We start from the raw sequence: 17,885 nt of genomic DNA on the forward strand, positions 1-17,885 counted from the left end.
TCTATTAATATTTACAAATATTTATTTGTGATTTAAAAATCTTAAACAATGGTAACTAACCCCACAGTAATTGTTATTGAATCTTCTCAAGGGGATTACTTCTACTTTCATTATCTTGTTTTCAAGTTCTTTTGAGAAAATACAATGAATTTAAAGGAAGAAATAGTGAGAATTGCATCAAAATGTGGAAGCCAATGTAAACTGGTGAAGATCTAACTCATACATTTTTGTTAACAGACTTCCTTTTAATCTAATTATGCCTTTCAGGTTGAAAAATCTCACAGAAGTTTTAGTTCCATTTTTTTTTCTACAAAAGAAAAAATATTTTATTGTATGGCTGAGAGATAGTGCTTTTCAAATGATAAGAGAACAAAGATCCTTTTGGTAAACTAGATAAAATTTATTCCTTTACAATACTGGCTATAACCCATACCTCCCCTCTTTTACTTTTTATTCTATAAAAGCCAGGATAAATTAAGCGGCAAGAGGAAAATTGTTACATATAAATTGCAGATAATATAAGTTTATTTTTAAGGCAGAAAATGACTCCATTATTAATTGCTTCAAGGAACTAAGATGATCATTGTAACAAAGATGTTAACAGCATTGTAACAGATAATCCTTGATCCTCGCAGAAACAAATTTAGAGAACAAGAGGATTAGATATTAACATTATAGAATATTTGAAATATGGCATTACAAAATATTTTATAGAAAAATGTGGTGTTATTACACTTACTGAGAACATAGAATTATCTATGGTTCTGGATTTTAATTAATTTTGATTGATTTAGAGATAGGAATACATGGAAGGAATAACTCCAGTGCCTAGCGTGATACCAAGTACAAAGTTAGTGAACAATATATATTTATTGCATAAATTTGCAATGGAATATTTTTGGCAGGTTATAAAAGTTATAGACAGATATAGATACTAAAACTCCCACATCTTTATTTCCCATTTATTGTCATCTGCACCAGTCTTTTTTTTAATTCTTTACTCTTTACTCATTAATTAGAAATGAAGCAGAGTTATTGGAAGTTTGATATTTTCACAGTGATTTAATGCTAATATTTTGATATTGGCCAACTTGGGCGCCAATATTCTAATTCTTATAGAGAAGTTGTATTAGTCCTAGTGATGATTAGTTTAAAAGTTTTCTTCAATGTTGAGACAGTGTCTTCAACATAAAAGACACACAGGTGTGGCTGGCAAGATGACCGAATAAAAACAGCTCCGGTCTGCAGCTCCCAGCAAGATGAGCACAGAAGGCTGGTGATTTCTGCATTTCCAACGGAGGTACCTGGCTTATCTCATTGGGACTGGTTAGACAGTGGGTGCAGCCCACAGAGGGCAAACCGAAGCAGGGTGGGGCGTCGCCTCACCCAGGAAGTGCAAGGGGTCAAGGAACTCCCTCCCCTAGCCAAGGGAAGTTGTGAGGGACTGTGCCTTGAGGAATGGTGCACTCCAGCACAGATACTATGCTTTTCCCACATTCTTCACAACCTACAGACCAAGAGATTCCCTCAGGTGCCTATGCCACCAGGGCCCTGGGTTTCAAGCACAAAACTGGGAAGCCATTTGGGCAGACACCAAACTAGCTGTAGTTTTTTTTTTTTTTTTTTTTTTTCATACCCCAGTGGTGCCTGAAGTGCCAGTGAGACAGCATGGTTCGTTCCCTTGGAAAGGGGGGCCGAAGCCAGGGAACCAAGTGGTCTAGCTCAGCGGATCTCACATCCACAGAGCCCAGCAAGCTTAAATCCACTGACTTGAAATTCTCACGACCAGCACAGCAGTCTGAAGTCAACCTGGGATGCTCAAGCTTGGTGTGGGGAGGGGCATCCACCATTACTGAGGCTTGAGTAGGCAGTTTTCCCCTCACAGTGTAAACAAAGCTGCCAGGAAGTTGGGACTGGGCAGAGTCCATCCCAGACCAGCAAAGCTGCTGTATCAAGGCTGCCTCTCTAGATTCCTTCTCTCTGGGCAGGACATCTCTGAAAGAAAGGCAGCAGCCCCAGTCAGGGGCTTAGAGATAAAACTCCAATCTCCCTGGGACAGAACGCCTGGGGGGAAGGGTCAGCTGTGGGTGCAGCTTCAGCAGACTTAAACATTCCTACCTGCTGGCTCTGAAGAGTGAGCGGATCTCCCAGCGCAGTGCTCCAGCTCTGTAAAAGGACAGACTGCTTCCTCAAGTGGGTCCCTGAGCCCCATGCCTCCTAACTGGGAGATGCCTCCCGGAAAGGGTTGACAGACACCCCATACAGGAGAGCTCCAGCTGACATCTTGTGGGTGCTCCTCTGGGACGAAGCTTCCAGAGGAAGGAACAGCAGCAGTCTTTGCTGTTCTGAAGCCTCCACTGATGATACCCAGACAAACAGGAGTGTACTTCCAGCAAACTCCAGCAGATCTGCAAAGAGGGGCCTGAAAGCCCCTCTCTCCTCCAAAGCCTCTTCTCCTCCAAAGGATCACAACTCCTTGCCATCAAGGGAGCAAAACTGGACAGAGAATGAGTTTGACGAATTGACAGAAGTAGGCTTCAGAAGGTGGGTAATAACAAACTCCTCTGAGCTAAAGGAGCATGTTCTAACCGAATGCAAGGAAGCTAATAACCTTGATAAAAGGTTAGAGGAACTGCTAACTAAAATAACTAGTTTAGAGAAGAAAATAAATGACCTGATGAAGCTGAAAAACACAACAGGAGAACTTCATGAAGCATACACAAGTATCAATAGCCGAATCAATTAAGTGGAATAAAGGATATCAAAGATTGAATATAAACTTAATGAAATAAAGCGTGAAAACAAGATTGGAGAAAAAAGAACAAAAAGGAAGGAACAAAGCCTCCAAGAAACATGCGACTCTGTGAAAAGACCAAATCTAAGTTTGTTTGGTGTACCTGAAAATGACAGAGAGAATGGAATGGAACCAAGTTGGAAAACACTCTTCAGGATATTATCCAGGAGGAATTCCCCAACCTAGTAAGATAGGCCAACATTCAAATTCAGGAAATACAGAGACACTTCTCAACAACAGCAACCCCAAGGCACATAATCATCAGATTCACTAAGCTTGAAATGAAGGAAAAAATGTTAAGGGCAGCCAGAGAGAAAGGTTGGGCTACCACAAAGGGAAACCCATCAGACTAACAGTTAATCTCTCCGCAGAAACCCTACAAGCCAGAAGAGAGTGGGGCCAATATTCAACATTCTTAAAGGAAAGAATTTTCAACCCAGAATTTAATATCGAGCGAAACTAAGTTTCATAAGCTAAGGAGAAATAAAATCCTTTACGGACAAGCAAATGCTGAGAGATTTTTTCACCGCCAGGCCTGCCTTACCAGAGTTCATGAAAGAAGCACTAAATATGGAAAGGAAAAACTGATACCAGCCCCCGCAAAAACACACCAAATTGTAAAGACCATTGACACTGTGAAGAAACTACATGAACTAACAGGCAAAATAACCAGCTAGCATCCTCATGACAGGGTCAAATTCACACATAACAATATTAACCTTAAATGTAAATGGATTAAATGTCCCAATTAAAACACACAGACTGGCAAACTGAATAGAGAGACAAGACCCATTGGTGTGCTTTATTCAGGGGACCCATCTCATGTGCAAAGACGCTCATGGGCTCAAAATTAAAAAAAAAAAAAAAATGGAGGAAGATTTACCAAACAAATGAAAAGCAAAAAAAAAAAAAAAAAAACACTTTAAACCTCAATAAATAGAAGTATTGTATTATTCAGATAAGGCAAGGGTCGGCAAACTACAGACCCATCTCACATGCACAGACATACATAGGCTCAAAATAAAGGGATGGAGGAAGATCTACCAAGCAAAAAAAAAAAAAAAAAATCAGGGGTTGCAATACTAATCTCTGATAAAACAGAATTTAAACCAACAAATATTAAAAAAAATAAAAAGACAAAGAAGGCCATTGCATAATGGTAAAGGGATCAATGCAACAAGAAGAGCTAACTATCCTAAATATATGTGCACCCAATACAGGAGCACTCAGATTCATTAAGCAAGTTCTTAGAGACCTACAAAGAGAATTGGACTCCCAAACAATAATAATGGGAGACTTTAACACCCCACTGTCAATATTAGATCAATGCAACAGAAAATTAACATGGATATTTGGAACCTGAGCTTAGCTCTGGACCAATTGGATCTAATAGACATTTACAGAACTTTCCACCTCAAGTCAACAGAATATACATCCTCAGCACCACACTGCACTTATTCTAAAATTGACTACATAATCGGAAGTAAAACACTCCTCAGCAAATGCAAAAGGACAGAAATCATAGCAAACAGTCTCTCAGGCCACAGTATAAGCAAATTAGAACTCAGGATTAAGAAACTCACTCAAAACCACACAATTACACAAAAACTGAACAACCTGCTCCTGTATGATTACCGGGTAAATAATGAAATTAAGGCAGAAATAAATAAGTTATTTGAAACCAATGACAGCAAAGACACAACATACCAGAATCTTTCAGTCACAGCTACAGCAGTGTTTAGAGGGAAATTCATGGCACCAAATGCCCACAGGAGAAAGTAGGAAAGATCTAAAATCGACACCCTAACATCACAATTAAAAGAACTAGGGAAGCAAGAGCAAACAAATTCAAAAACTAGCAGAAGACAAGAAATAACTAAGATCACAGCAGAACTGAAGGAGATAGAGACACAGAAAACCCTTCAAAAAATCAGTGAATCCAGGAGCTGTTTTTTTGAAAAGATTAACAGATAGACTACTAGCCACACTAATAAAGAAGAAAAGAGAGAAGAGTCAAATAGACACAATAAAATTGATAGAGGAAATATCACCACTGATCCCACGGAAATACAAACCACTATCAGAGAATACTGTAAACACCTCTATGAAAATAAACTAGAAAATCTAGAAGAAATGGATAAATTCCTAGACACATTCATCCTCCCCAGATGAAACCAGGAAGTAGTCAAATTCCTGAATAGACCAATAATAAGCTCTGAAACTGAGGCAGTACTTAATAGCCTATCAACCCAAAAAAGTCAAGGACCAGATGGATTCACAGTCAAATTCTACCAGAATTACAGAGGAGCTGGTATCATTCCTTTTGAAAATATTCCAAACAGTAGAAAAAGAAGGACTTCTCCTCATAAATCAATTTATGAGGCCAGCATCATCCTGATACCAAAACCTGGCAGAGACACAACCAAAAATAAAATTTCAGGCCAATATCCCTGATGAACATTGATGTGAAAATCCTCAGTAAAATACTGGTAAACCGAATCCAGCAGGACATCAAAAAGCTTATCTGCTGTGATCAAGTCAAGGCAATGGCAACAAAAGCTAAAATTGACAAATGGGACCTAATTAAACAAAAGAGCTTCTGCAAAGCAAAAAGACTATCATCAGAGTGAAGAGGCAACCTACAAAATAGGAGAAAATTTTTGCAATCTATTCATCTGACAAAGAGCTGATATTCAGAATCTACAGGGAACTTAAACAAATTTACAAGAAAAAAACAAACAACCCTGTCAAAAAGTGGGCAAAGGATATGAACAGACACTTTTCAAAAGAAGACATTCATACAGCCAACAAACATATGAAAAAAATCTCATCATCACTGGTCATTAGATAAATGCAAATCAAAACCACAATGAAATACCATCTTATGCCAGTTAGAATGGTGATCAGTAAGAAGTCAGGAAACAACAGATGCTGGAGAGGATGTGGAGAAATAGGAATGCTTTTACACTGTTGATGGGAGTGAAAAAAGTTCAACCCTTGTGGAAGACAGTCCTCAAGACTCTAGAACCAGAAATACCACTTGACCCGGCAATCCCATTTCTGGGTGTATACCCAAAGTATTATAAATCATTCTACTATAAAAACACATGCACATGTATGTTTATTGCAGCACTGTTCACAATAGCAAAGACTTGTAACCAACCCAGATGTCCATCAATGATAGACTGGATTAAGAAAATGTAGCATATTTACACCATGGAATACTATGAAGCCATAAAAAAGGATGAGTTCATGTCCTTTGCAGGGACATGGATGAAGTTGGAAATCATCATTCTCAGCAAATTAACACAGGAACAGAAAACCACACATCACATGTTTCCACTCATAAGTGGGAGTTCAACAATGAGAACACATGGACACAGAGAGGGGAACATCACACACTGGGGCCTGTCAGGGGGTGGGGGTGTTGGGGACAGATACCATTAGGAGAAATACTTAATGTAGGTGATGGGGTGTTGGGTGCAGCAAACAACCATTGCATGTGTATACCTATGTAACAAACCTGCACATCCTGCACATGTGTTCCAGAACTTAAACTATAATAAAAAAAATTTTTAAGTAAAAAAAAAGACACACACACACACACACACAGAAAGAGAGAGAGAGAGAGAGAGAGAGAGAGAAAGAGAGAGGATGTCAAGGTAACTGAGAGCATGCATTTACCAAACCAGTGATTAGTAAGATTGTTTTGTAGGTTCTAAATTGCTAGCAGAGTTTTACCTCATTATTTCAAGTACATTATTTCAAAGTCTACAGACATCCAAGCTATATATGTAGACATATTTGTCCAATGAGTTCTCTGTAATTGAAGGTGTTTGTGGAAACTGAGGTCATTAATGATTTATAAGTGACTTTGTTATTGATTTTATTTGGAAGCCTTTAAATGAATAATTTATCAATTAATATAGAGTGAATACGAAGTAGGGTGTGGCTTGAGTGAGCATCAGAATTATTATGCAATTTGAGAGATTCTGCAAAATTCCTTAGTGGTTCTGATTAATTCTTCCTTTGGTGAGCAGAAGAGGAAGGATTTGAAAATGGTGTTTTTCAAATTACAACTCCCTTACCCACAGCACTATTCTAATTATAAAGACAACAGTCTGAAGTGAGAAGATGCTTTACAAAATACAATTGGTTCAGAAATAACACTGCTTATTTCTGCCTCCAGTTGGGAACTACTACTCTAAATGATTCCTCCACATTGACAAGACTTCAGAAAGGTTCTTCATAGCTGGTTATGTGGGCAGTATGTGCTAAGGCAGGTATAGTTTTCCATTATCTAAATGTTAAGAAAGACTCATGGCTTATGATTAGTGTAATAATTTTCTATCTCATATTCAGATAAGCAGAAAAATATTCTTGGAAGGCATATGTGACATCATTTCATCTTTAAAAATCTAAAAGTATTTCATATAGCTTGCAGAAATAATGTTGTCTTACCTATGATGGGATATGATAATAAATCAATAAAACAAATTTTATTGTCTGATTTTTAGAGATTTTTTTCTCTTATGATTGTGTCTCTATAGCTCTGGATATTTAGGGATGTGAAAAGCGTTAAGGACAATTTACCCTGTTCTTAACAGTTTTCAATACACACACATCAGAGAAATCATACGGAAATATCGCCTTTACTTTATAATGAGGTAACTGATGCTCCGAGATCTTTCATGCCCTAATTCCTATTTCATTGTTATTTATGCTAAAGTATGACACTGCATATCATTTTTATTTGACATCCTGTACAAATGTACACACTTAGCTTAATGATGAGGAGACATTCTGGGAAATGCATTGTTAGGCAATTTTGCCACTTTGTAAACATCATAGCATGTACTTACACAAACCCAGATCATATAGCCTACTACACACTTAGACTATATGGTGTAGCCTATTTCTCCTAGGCTACACAGCTGCACAATATGTTAGTGTACTGAATACTGTAGGCAATTGTAACACAGTATTTATCTAAACATATCTAAAAAATTATATGAAATATAATTTCATATAATTATGAAAATTATAGTAAAATATATAAATAGAAAAATTATAGTAAAATATAGTATAAAAGATAAGAAATGTTACCCTTATATAGGGCACTTACCATGAATAGAGATTGAAGGCCTGGAATTTGCTCTGGGTGAGTTGTGAATGAGTGGTGAGTGAATGTGAAGCCTAAGACATTGCTTTGCAGGACTGTAGACTTTATAAACACATTAAATTTATTTAAATTTTTTTCTTCAATAACAAATTAACTTTAGTTTACTGTAACTTTTTTACTTTATAAAATTTTTGAAGTTTTCAAAACTTTGTGACTCTTTTTAAAGCTTTTGTTAAAAACTAAGGTGCAGGTGCACACCCACTCACCTGCGTGTGCATCACACACACACACACGCACACACATTAGCATAGGTCTACCCATGGGTCAGGATTATCAATATCACACACTTCAACCAAGGCCTTCAGGATCAATAAAACACATAGAATTGTAATCTTCTATGATAACAATAGCTTCTTCTGGCATGCCTTTTGAAAGACCTACCTGAAGTTGTTTCATAATTAACATTTTTTAATAAATAGGAGGAGTATAGTAAATAGAAAATCAATAACAGAGTGGTTTATTATTATTATAAAATATTATATGTTGTATATGATTATATGTGCTAGACTTTTATATGACTGGCAGTGCAGCGGGTTTGTTCACACCAGCATCACCATAAACCTGTGAGTCATGCATTGTGCTATGACCTTATGATGGCTATGATATCACTACACAATAGGAATTTCTGAGCACCATTAAAATCTTATGGGACCACTGTCTTATATGCAGTCCATCATTGACCAAAACATCATTACGTGACTCATGACTGTACCTGGTCATGAATAGCTGTATCTGTGAGAAAATAGAGAGTATTTTAGTTACATTTATCTCTTCTTACCTGATTTAAATTTTATTGTTTGTAATTATGTCTTCCTGGTGCACTAAGAGTTGTACAGTCAGTCCTCTAGATTCATAATCTCTCTCTATATATAGATATGTATATATGTATACATGTATATATACGTATATATATATGTGTGTGTATATATATGTATATATCGAGAGAGAGAGAGAGAGATGGAGTCTCACTCTGTTGCCCAGGCTGGAATGCAGTGACACAATCTTGGCTCACTGCAACCTCTGCCTCCCGGGTTCAAGCGATTCTCCTGCCTCTGCCTCCCAGCAGCTGGGACTACAGGTGCGCACCATCACGCCCAGCTAAATTTTCATATTTTTAGTAGAGATGGAGTTTCACCACATTGGCCAGGCTGGTCTCGAACTTCTGACATTGTGATCCACCAGCCTCAGCCTCCCAAAGTGCCGGGATTGCAGGCGTGAGCCACCACGCCCAGCAAAAATTTTTGTTTGTTTGTTTGTTACATAGATTAGAGGTTTCTATGTTGCCCAGGCTGGCCTTGAACGCCTAGCCTCGCCTCCTTATGCACCAGGACAACAGTCCTGAGCCACCGCGGCCCCCGTGAAATATTTAAATATTATTATATTATTTATCTTGCAAACCTGGACGACTATTGATATTAGGGGCTACTTTTATTTTTTTATCTTTAATACCTAACATCACAAATTCTCATTCAATTTACCCAATAAATTAGCTGATTATATGCAAACTGATTTTTTCCATCCTGTTAAATTTTGTGATGATGTAAGGAAATAATAAATATATATTTAATATGAATATGGAATTGTGTAGGCATAGGGATACTTCTCTATCATTGAAACTATTTTACTATGCAAAAAATGGTTTCATTTAATAAGTATTTACTATGTGTCCAGTATATTCTTAGCCCCAAACTAGGTGTTGGTGTATTAGTAAGGACAGCAAGTGAAGCATGTTATTTTTCTTCACTGCCTCCAAGTGGAATCTACAATAAAACCAAAGCCAAACTTGAGTTATTTCAGAGAAATACTATTTAGAAAGACAGTTCCATATTTTCAGGCAACTTAGCAGATCAGATGCCTTCGGGTTCTTTGCATAGCTGGGTTAAAGAGCTAGAACGTATATAAAAGCTTAGTGAACTGTGTTTGCAATTTCACTGAACAGCCGTAAGTAATACCTCACTTTGTTGGGTTTCAAGTGCAACCACTGTAGGGATCTCTTATGATTAAATCACAATTCTGCCAAACTACATGAGTAAAGATGGACATGTGGTTGGTATGACATCTATGGGTTACAGCTTGGCTATGATGTTTGTCCACGTGAAGTCTCTCTCTTTATACGTATCACACCCAAGTGTACAGTTAAACTAGAATGTAAGATTGAATTATTTTGAGGAAGGAAACTAACTGCTAATAAAACAAAACTTCTACCTATGGTTAAACCAATCCCAAGCCACTCTTTACTGGTAGAAAATTTCCCTTAAAAAAGCTGAAGCTTTTAAATATATTATATTGATAAGCTAACCCTATTAATCAATAAGAAACTTTTTCTGTAAAATCAATGAACCACTAAAAGCATTTAAAAATGTCAATGAAAGTGAAAAATTTTAAGGCACAAGTTCTCTAATTACTACCGAAACCCTAATTAACATGAAATTATAGAAGTCTAAATAGCACTTGCTGATTCATTATCTGGGACATATTTTCCCCTGGCTATGTTTGCTACCACTGCTGGATGAATGGTCAATAATTATTATTTGGTATCACACATTTCATAGAAACTGTCAGAACATGCCATTAGTCAGGAATGATAAAATGGCAACAAAAGTGTTAGGAATAATGAATTGGTGATATAAGTCATCAATGCGTGATACATGTATTTCTAAAATGTTCATAGTCTACTGGTTATTAAACGTAATCATGACCGATAAAAGCAGATGAAGTGTGATTTAGGGACTTGAAAATGTTTAAGTCTCACTTGAAAGTGAACTCACATTAGTTTGATTATCTTGGTCCTCGCTACACAATAAATCACTACAGAACAGAATCCTCTGTATGAAAATCTCTAGATCTGGGACCATTGTCTGAAGGCATTTATTACAGAAAGTTGTACAGATGCCTTAGCTATAGTATGATTTCACAGCATGAATGCCATGAACAATAAGTCTCCAGAGATGCTGTAAAATGCTTGTGGCAGCTGAGTTCTAAGGTTAGAGAGCTCTAAGTTTAGACACAATTGATTGCAAAACATCAGCTTTTCACAGAACATTTAGACCTTAGCACACAACTTAAGTGGTTAAACAATGTTAAAAATAATTTTAGTTAAAATTATTTGTTAGTTCCTGCAAATAAATATATGAGTGACAACCATAAAGTGACTCCAAACATCTCTATTATTATCAGCACACCTTTTTGTATTTTTCTGTTTTGTAAAGTCACACATACACAGCTGTATAGCTGTAATTTAGACTGTGCTGCTCCTAAAAATAGGACACTGCAATTCTCATTTTGAAAAACACTCAAGCTTACCAGCCATACCTATTGAAATCATTAATTAGTAAGAAGTGATGATCCGTTATGCTCCATTTCACCTTTGAAATCACCCCCTAGAGGTAACCACATTATAGTGACGGATGAAGTATTTGGGAAATTTCTGTGATCCAGAGCTACTGAGAAGCAAAAGAATATTTTACAAGTGTGTAACCAAAGAAGAGTGGTTTAACGTAGTATTTCTCATCTTCTAATTCACATTACATTGACTAGAGGAAGATAACTGCTCATTTATGAATTCTTGAAGGTGGTGACATCTGACATATATCTGAAATGGGAGACTGAATTTAATATCCATAATTAAGTGTCAGCATTCATACTTCACTCTCATGCTTGGCAACATTACACTGACAATACAGAAGAGTGGTACAGAACTTGCTGTTATGTAGCAGATTTTTAAATGAGCATATTTCAAAGCTCCCTGTGAAGTAATGAATTAAAAATTGGCTTTGAATTCAACTTGATTGGCAGCTATTATTTGGTACATAGATCTCATAAGACAGCAGTATGTAGTTACACAATAGCTACCAGGAACTCTGCATGATATTACATGGTGGTGATATTAAAAATAATTCTCAGGTTTTCTTTTTAAATCAAACATTTTTGAGGGTTTACTTCACGTTTATGATGTAAAGCTGGAGCCTTCCAATGCTACTGTGGAGAATGCAGAATTCAGGATAGAGTGGATATGTTTTTGACCCTATCCAAGGGGATTTATTACTGGCAGTACTATGAGGATCTCATTGTACCAAGGCTTCATTTATAATAAAGTCCCACGGCATGGGTCCTGTGGATAGCGTTACAGTATCGTTTCAGGTTTCTGGGAAAGAGCAGAGCAATTAGATATAGAAGAAAGACTCACTTTTAACATGGTGTTTGGTTATGCACAGTAATTTCTTGTTAGAAAAGTCAATTGAGCTCAGCTATCTTGAGTATATCACAGGTATTTGATAAATAATTGTTCCACATTAACAACTTTGAGGTGTATCAGGCTGTAGCATATTTAGAATTCTGCTTCTGAGAGAGGCAAGAAGGTAGTGTTATAAGATTTCTCAATTTTTTTCCTTGCTGCAATCTCAAAAGATTAGCCTTCTCCTCTAGAAATATGCACTTACTTTCATTATGAAGGTATCATTCATAAATCTGAGTTCTCCTTGTGTTTTTATTAACTTACATTTTAATTTTAGTTTGGCCTCCAATGCCTCTTGTCTCCGTCCGCTGAAGTGCAAAGTGCTACTATTTTTTATGTTATGGGACATTACTTCATTTAATCGTTATTAAATGGTCCTGAAATTCTTTGAGCCTGAGTTTCTTCATTTGAAATGCCATAATAATAACTAGCTATATTGTCAAAATAGAATAGATTACAGCATATACAATTTTCTAGCACAGAAGAGGTGCTATTCTCTTCCAGCATCTATTCCCTCTGTGTCACTTTCATTCTTTTGTACAATTTAATTGTATACCCCTTCAAACTTACTTTTTAGATATTAACAAAGCTCATGTCCTCATATGAAAATTTCTGCAACTTCTTGATTTTAGCTACTTCTTGTCCTTTCTACAAACTTTATGTTGTCTTTCTTCAGGCATGCCATCAGAATTGCACTCAAGTCCGGCTTTTTAATCAACTCCTCTAATGTTTTATATCTCAAAGGGAAAGCAAAATCGTATTAAAACTGGAGCAAATAATGACTTGCTCACTATTACTGCTTCTCTTACCATGCAAGAATTGAGGTTTGATGGGAACAGTATCTGTGATGTTCATGGCTATATCTTCTTAATCATCAGTATGATTCTATCCTGTATTGTGGCAGATACGTACAAAGGGGTGACACAAAGATGCATTGGGCCAAATGTCCCAGTGGTCTTAGGCAGTCATTGTTCATGAAGGCATGACATTAGTATAAGTTTGATTGAACAACATATTAAAATTACTTCCACTAATAAGAAAGTCTGTTCAAATATGTGGTGCATCTATTTATTCCTTTATAATGTATCTTAAATCCTTCCTTTTGCTTTCCATCCTTAGTGACAACAGTCTTGGGTATATATTTTTTTTATCTGATGCATGAATTACAAAATTTGTTTTCTAACTAGCTTTCATTTCTCTAGTCCTCTTCCCTTTTACTAATTGTACATATATCATTGTATTAATTTTCATAAAATATAATTTTTCCCTTATGCCACTTTCATGCTCATACATCCTTGTCAGTTTCCTATGGATTTCAGCACAGTTCTCAAGAATTTTTACTCAAGTGGCAGATGGGAAGGAACTGGAAGATCCTGAGAGCAAATAATTAAACAACTCTCCTCAAACCCCCTCCTGTATCTTTAAAATTCAAATTAATTTTTTATACCCTTCCCTTTTTTCCAAAAATTTGATTTTAGTGTGACAAAGACTCTATCTTAGAACAGTTTATTCAGGCTTTTCTGACCCTGCTTTTCAACTGGGTACTGCCTTTGGCTTGCTTAGCCCAATTTTGGCAGGAATCCTTTTCATGTCTGCTTTTAGTAATTTTGCACCCACTGACGACCTTACTTGTCTTGTTGGTTGTAAGTCCCCAGCTGTCTTTGCTGTATTTACAATTGAGCCCCAGCTCTCCCTTATTGTGATAGTCATGATGCCTATCAGTCATATTGCATAAAATCTCCCTTACCACTTGAGCAAGTGTCAGAATAATTTTTCTTTAACAGCAGGGAGTGCCAATCATGTTAACCCACACTCTGGGAGACAGGAGTTGAATATAACACAGCTTTGACCAGTCACAATGTTTTTCTCAACTGCAGTTCTCTTAGTGAAGTAATATGGGTGTGAGCCCTAAGCCACTCAGTACCATGTCCTGCTACCACAACATAGAGAAGGTGATATTAGATAATGAAGATATCACGTGGACAGAAACAGGGTCGAAGACCAGCTACTCTCAAGTCCTTGTTTACAGTTCTCCTTAAGGTCAGCTCTACTTCTGCCCTACCTGGTTGTGTAAGCCAATAATTTGCCCTTTATTTTTCTTAAGTACATCCAACAAGGTTTCAGTTCCTTAAAGTCAAAATGTTTTGACACACATATTCACTGAAGCAATACTTTTCATCTACCCTGCTTTATTATTTATCTATAATCTTAATTCCTTGATTACATTATGTATAGTTATGCCTTGTGTAAACCCACAGAACTTAGGCTCTTAATAAACATTTACTGATTTCTCTAATTTTTCTACCTGCTTTGAAATTAAGAAATTATACAATTTGTAATGTTTGGAACTTTAATGTTCTAATCCATCCATCCATTCATTTTCCATGAGATCATAATGTATGTATTACTCTGTTCATTTTCTTTAATCCTTTATTTTGCTGAACAATATCTTGTGAGCATCATTGTGTCAACTAATAGCAACATTTTATCACATAAAATACTGCAACTTATATAATCCTCTATTTTAAATTATCTAGACTGTTTCCAAAGATTCCCTATGCAAAACACAACCAAATAAACTCAAATTTTTAGGTTTTCTTATTAGCACATTTCTTATATGCTTGTTTATTTTCTGAGGATATACACATTTTGGATGTAGACATTTTTTAAAAAGTATTTTTCTGAGGGGACATTTTGCTAAATAACTCTTCAGAAATATTGTTCAAATTTATGCTTCTCAAAGGATTAATTAACCAATCTTTAAATTTTTTCTCAAAAATGAAACTTGTTTTTGTTGTTTTTAGTTTATAGTTAATTGCATAAGCGATTTTTGGATTTTTGAATGAAACTTGTTCTTTGTTTAATTTTTATTCCTTCACGTATAAAATTGTGTTTATCTCATTTGTGTGTCATTCCATTGTAGCTATCTTTTTCATTTTGTTTATTTATCTATTTATTTATTTATTTATTTTTGAGACAGAGTCTCACTCTGTCGCTCAGGCTGGAGTTCAGTGGTGTGATTTTGGCTCACTGCAAATCCCAGGTTCACGCCATTTTCCTGCCTCAGCCTCCCGAGTAGCTGGGACTACAGGCGCCCGCTACCACGCTTGGCTAATTTTTTTATTATTTAGTAGAGACAGGGCTGGTCTCAAACTCCTGACCTCGTGATCTGCCCTTGGCCTCCCAAGGTGCTAGGATTACACGCGTGAGTCATTGCGCCCAACGCTATCTTTTTCTAATAGATTTATTAGAACTACTGACATTAAGGAGGTTAGCATTTGTCATTGATGATGATCATAATGATGATATTTTGCAGTTATTAGCCTTTTTACTTTTTCTTTCACATATACTGAAAACTTTTGTTAAATTTTGTTTGCATTTAACTTTTAATGAGATGTATTTAGAAAATTCGTCCACTTTGATCATCATTTTTCTATTACTGTTAATGTTGGCCAGTTCCTATATTTTGGGTCTTATTCATAGAATTTCTACTTGAAATACAGTGGAAGAAATAGTTCTACTTTTTAAAATGATTAACCAAATATATTTTGTTTTTTATATATGCATGTATTGCATATATTTATATTTAAAGTTCTAGATTATCTATAAAGACATATACAAACCTTTGTCTTACAATTCAGTTTAATTGAATACATGCCATGTTGTAGCAATTTGACAGTAAGTTTAAACTTCCCGGAAAAGGTTAGAAGTCAAGGTTAATGAATAGCAAATTAATGTAATATTAAAATGTTAGGAAAGCCCTGTAGGAAGTTATTCTAGACATTTGTTATGAACGATCAATTTTTCATTACATTCTTCAAGTGATTTCAGTACGTTTTGGGTACAAAACCAACTGCTTTTCTTAATATTTGCCAGAAGATGGTGCTATATTAATAAAGTATAATCTTTTCAGTGTTCTAGGAAATACAGATAAATATTGTCAAAGTATTAAAATAAAAGCAGCTCCTAAGGCTTGACAAATAACTCTCTAATGAAATGCTCATTTTATATGCCTGTATCTTAAAAAGAAAAGTTGGTTATGCATTTGAAGGTGAAAGGAATAAAAAGTATCATTTTTTGCTCATATTTTTATTATTTTTTTCTTTTCAAGTCATAAGACAATTTGGGTATAGGAAAAGCTGCTCATTAGTGGTTTATAAAACTAGAGCTATATAACATATTTGAAATAATTTTGAAGTCGTATGCTCATACAATACATACACATACACACACAATAACTTCTGTGCTGGGTCTGAAAAAATGGAACAAAATAAAACAAAACTTAAAATTGTGGTGATTCCATGTAACTAACCACAAAAGTAGTTTGTATATTTGTAATTTTTTATATTTAAAAATAGTCAATTAACATTCATCCCAGAGGCATGTTTACATTGCATTTTATTTACAGCAAGATGTAGTCATTCATCAGAAGTCCTGCAAGCATCCCTTCAACCACTGATTTAATGTCATTAAATATAGATGTCTTTTAAAAGGCAGTAAATTTAGTATAAAGGGAAACGCCTTAATGCATGCTAATAATGGGACTTTGTTCAGCATAAAAAATGAACCTTAATAAACCCCTTTCTTTCTCTATTGTCCTGGCTCCAGAATTTTTTAATGAGTAGCAACAGGAGCTCAGCAACCACGAAGGCCTCTTAACCTGACTGTCATTGTGTCTAATAAGTAGATAGACCAGAATATTCATCAAAAGTTCAATTGAGGTATTCAATATTACCTTACCAATTCTTACTAAAGACTGGGAAACAAATTGTGTGCTTTGAACTTGTCTATGAGGCAATGGTTTAGGTTGTGTGGGGGAAGAAAGAACCATGGACATAATATAAAATTTTACTAATGAACAGAAATAGCATTGGTACATAGGTTACTTTGTTTTATATTTGATGTGATCCTTTCAGTGCCTTCCAAGTCTATACAAATACATAGTTGAGCAACAGTTCACCTATTTTTTTCTTTTACTTTAAGTTCTGAGATACATGTGCAGAATGGGCTGGTTTGTTACGTAGGGATACATGTGCCAGGGTAGTTTGCTGCACCCATTAACCCGTCATCTGGGTTTTACGCCCCACATGCATTAGGTATTTGTCCTAATGCTCTCCCTCCCCTTGCCCTCCACCTCCCCAGCAGGCTCTGGTGTGTGATGTTCGCCTCCCTTTGTCCATATGTTCTCATTGTTCAACTCCCACTTATGAGTGAGAACATGCAGTGTTTGGTTTTCTGTTCCTGTGTCAGTTTGCTGAGAATGATGGTTTCCAGCTTCATCCATGCCCCTGCAAAGGATATGAACTCATTCTTTTTTAGGCTGCACTCTCTTTTCTTTATAGTACATAGCTGGATAGTTACTGATTATGTTTATTGAGTTCCTTCTATGGACAGAATATCTTTAAAGTATTCAGAACTAAAGGAGGCATTTACAAGTAAATAGAAAGCAATGCTTTTGAGAAATAGCCATTTAATTAGCAAGACTGAATAAACATATTCAGGCAAGCAGAAACAAACAAACAAAAAAACCCTACATTTTATAGGACTAAGTAATATAATGTAAAATAATTGTGGGATTGATTTCTGATTAATGCTTTTGTTAGAATTTTTTTAAAGAAAAGCCTAAATATGCTGTTTAAGACTGATAAAAATCTTACTATGTAGATACTATTATC

The sequence above is a fragment of the Colobus angolensis genome, unplaced genomic scaffold (assembly GCF_000951035.1).
Source record: "Colobus angolensis palliatus isolate OR3802 unplaced genomic scaffold, Cang.pa_1.0 Scaffold326, whole genome shotgun sequence".
Lineage (NCBI taxonomy): Eukaryota > Metazoa > Chordata > Mammalia > Primates > Cercopithecidae > Colobus > Colobus angolensis.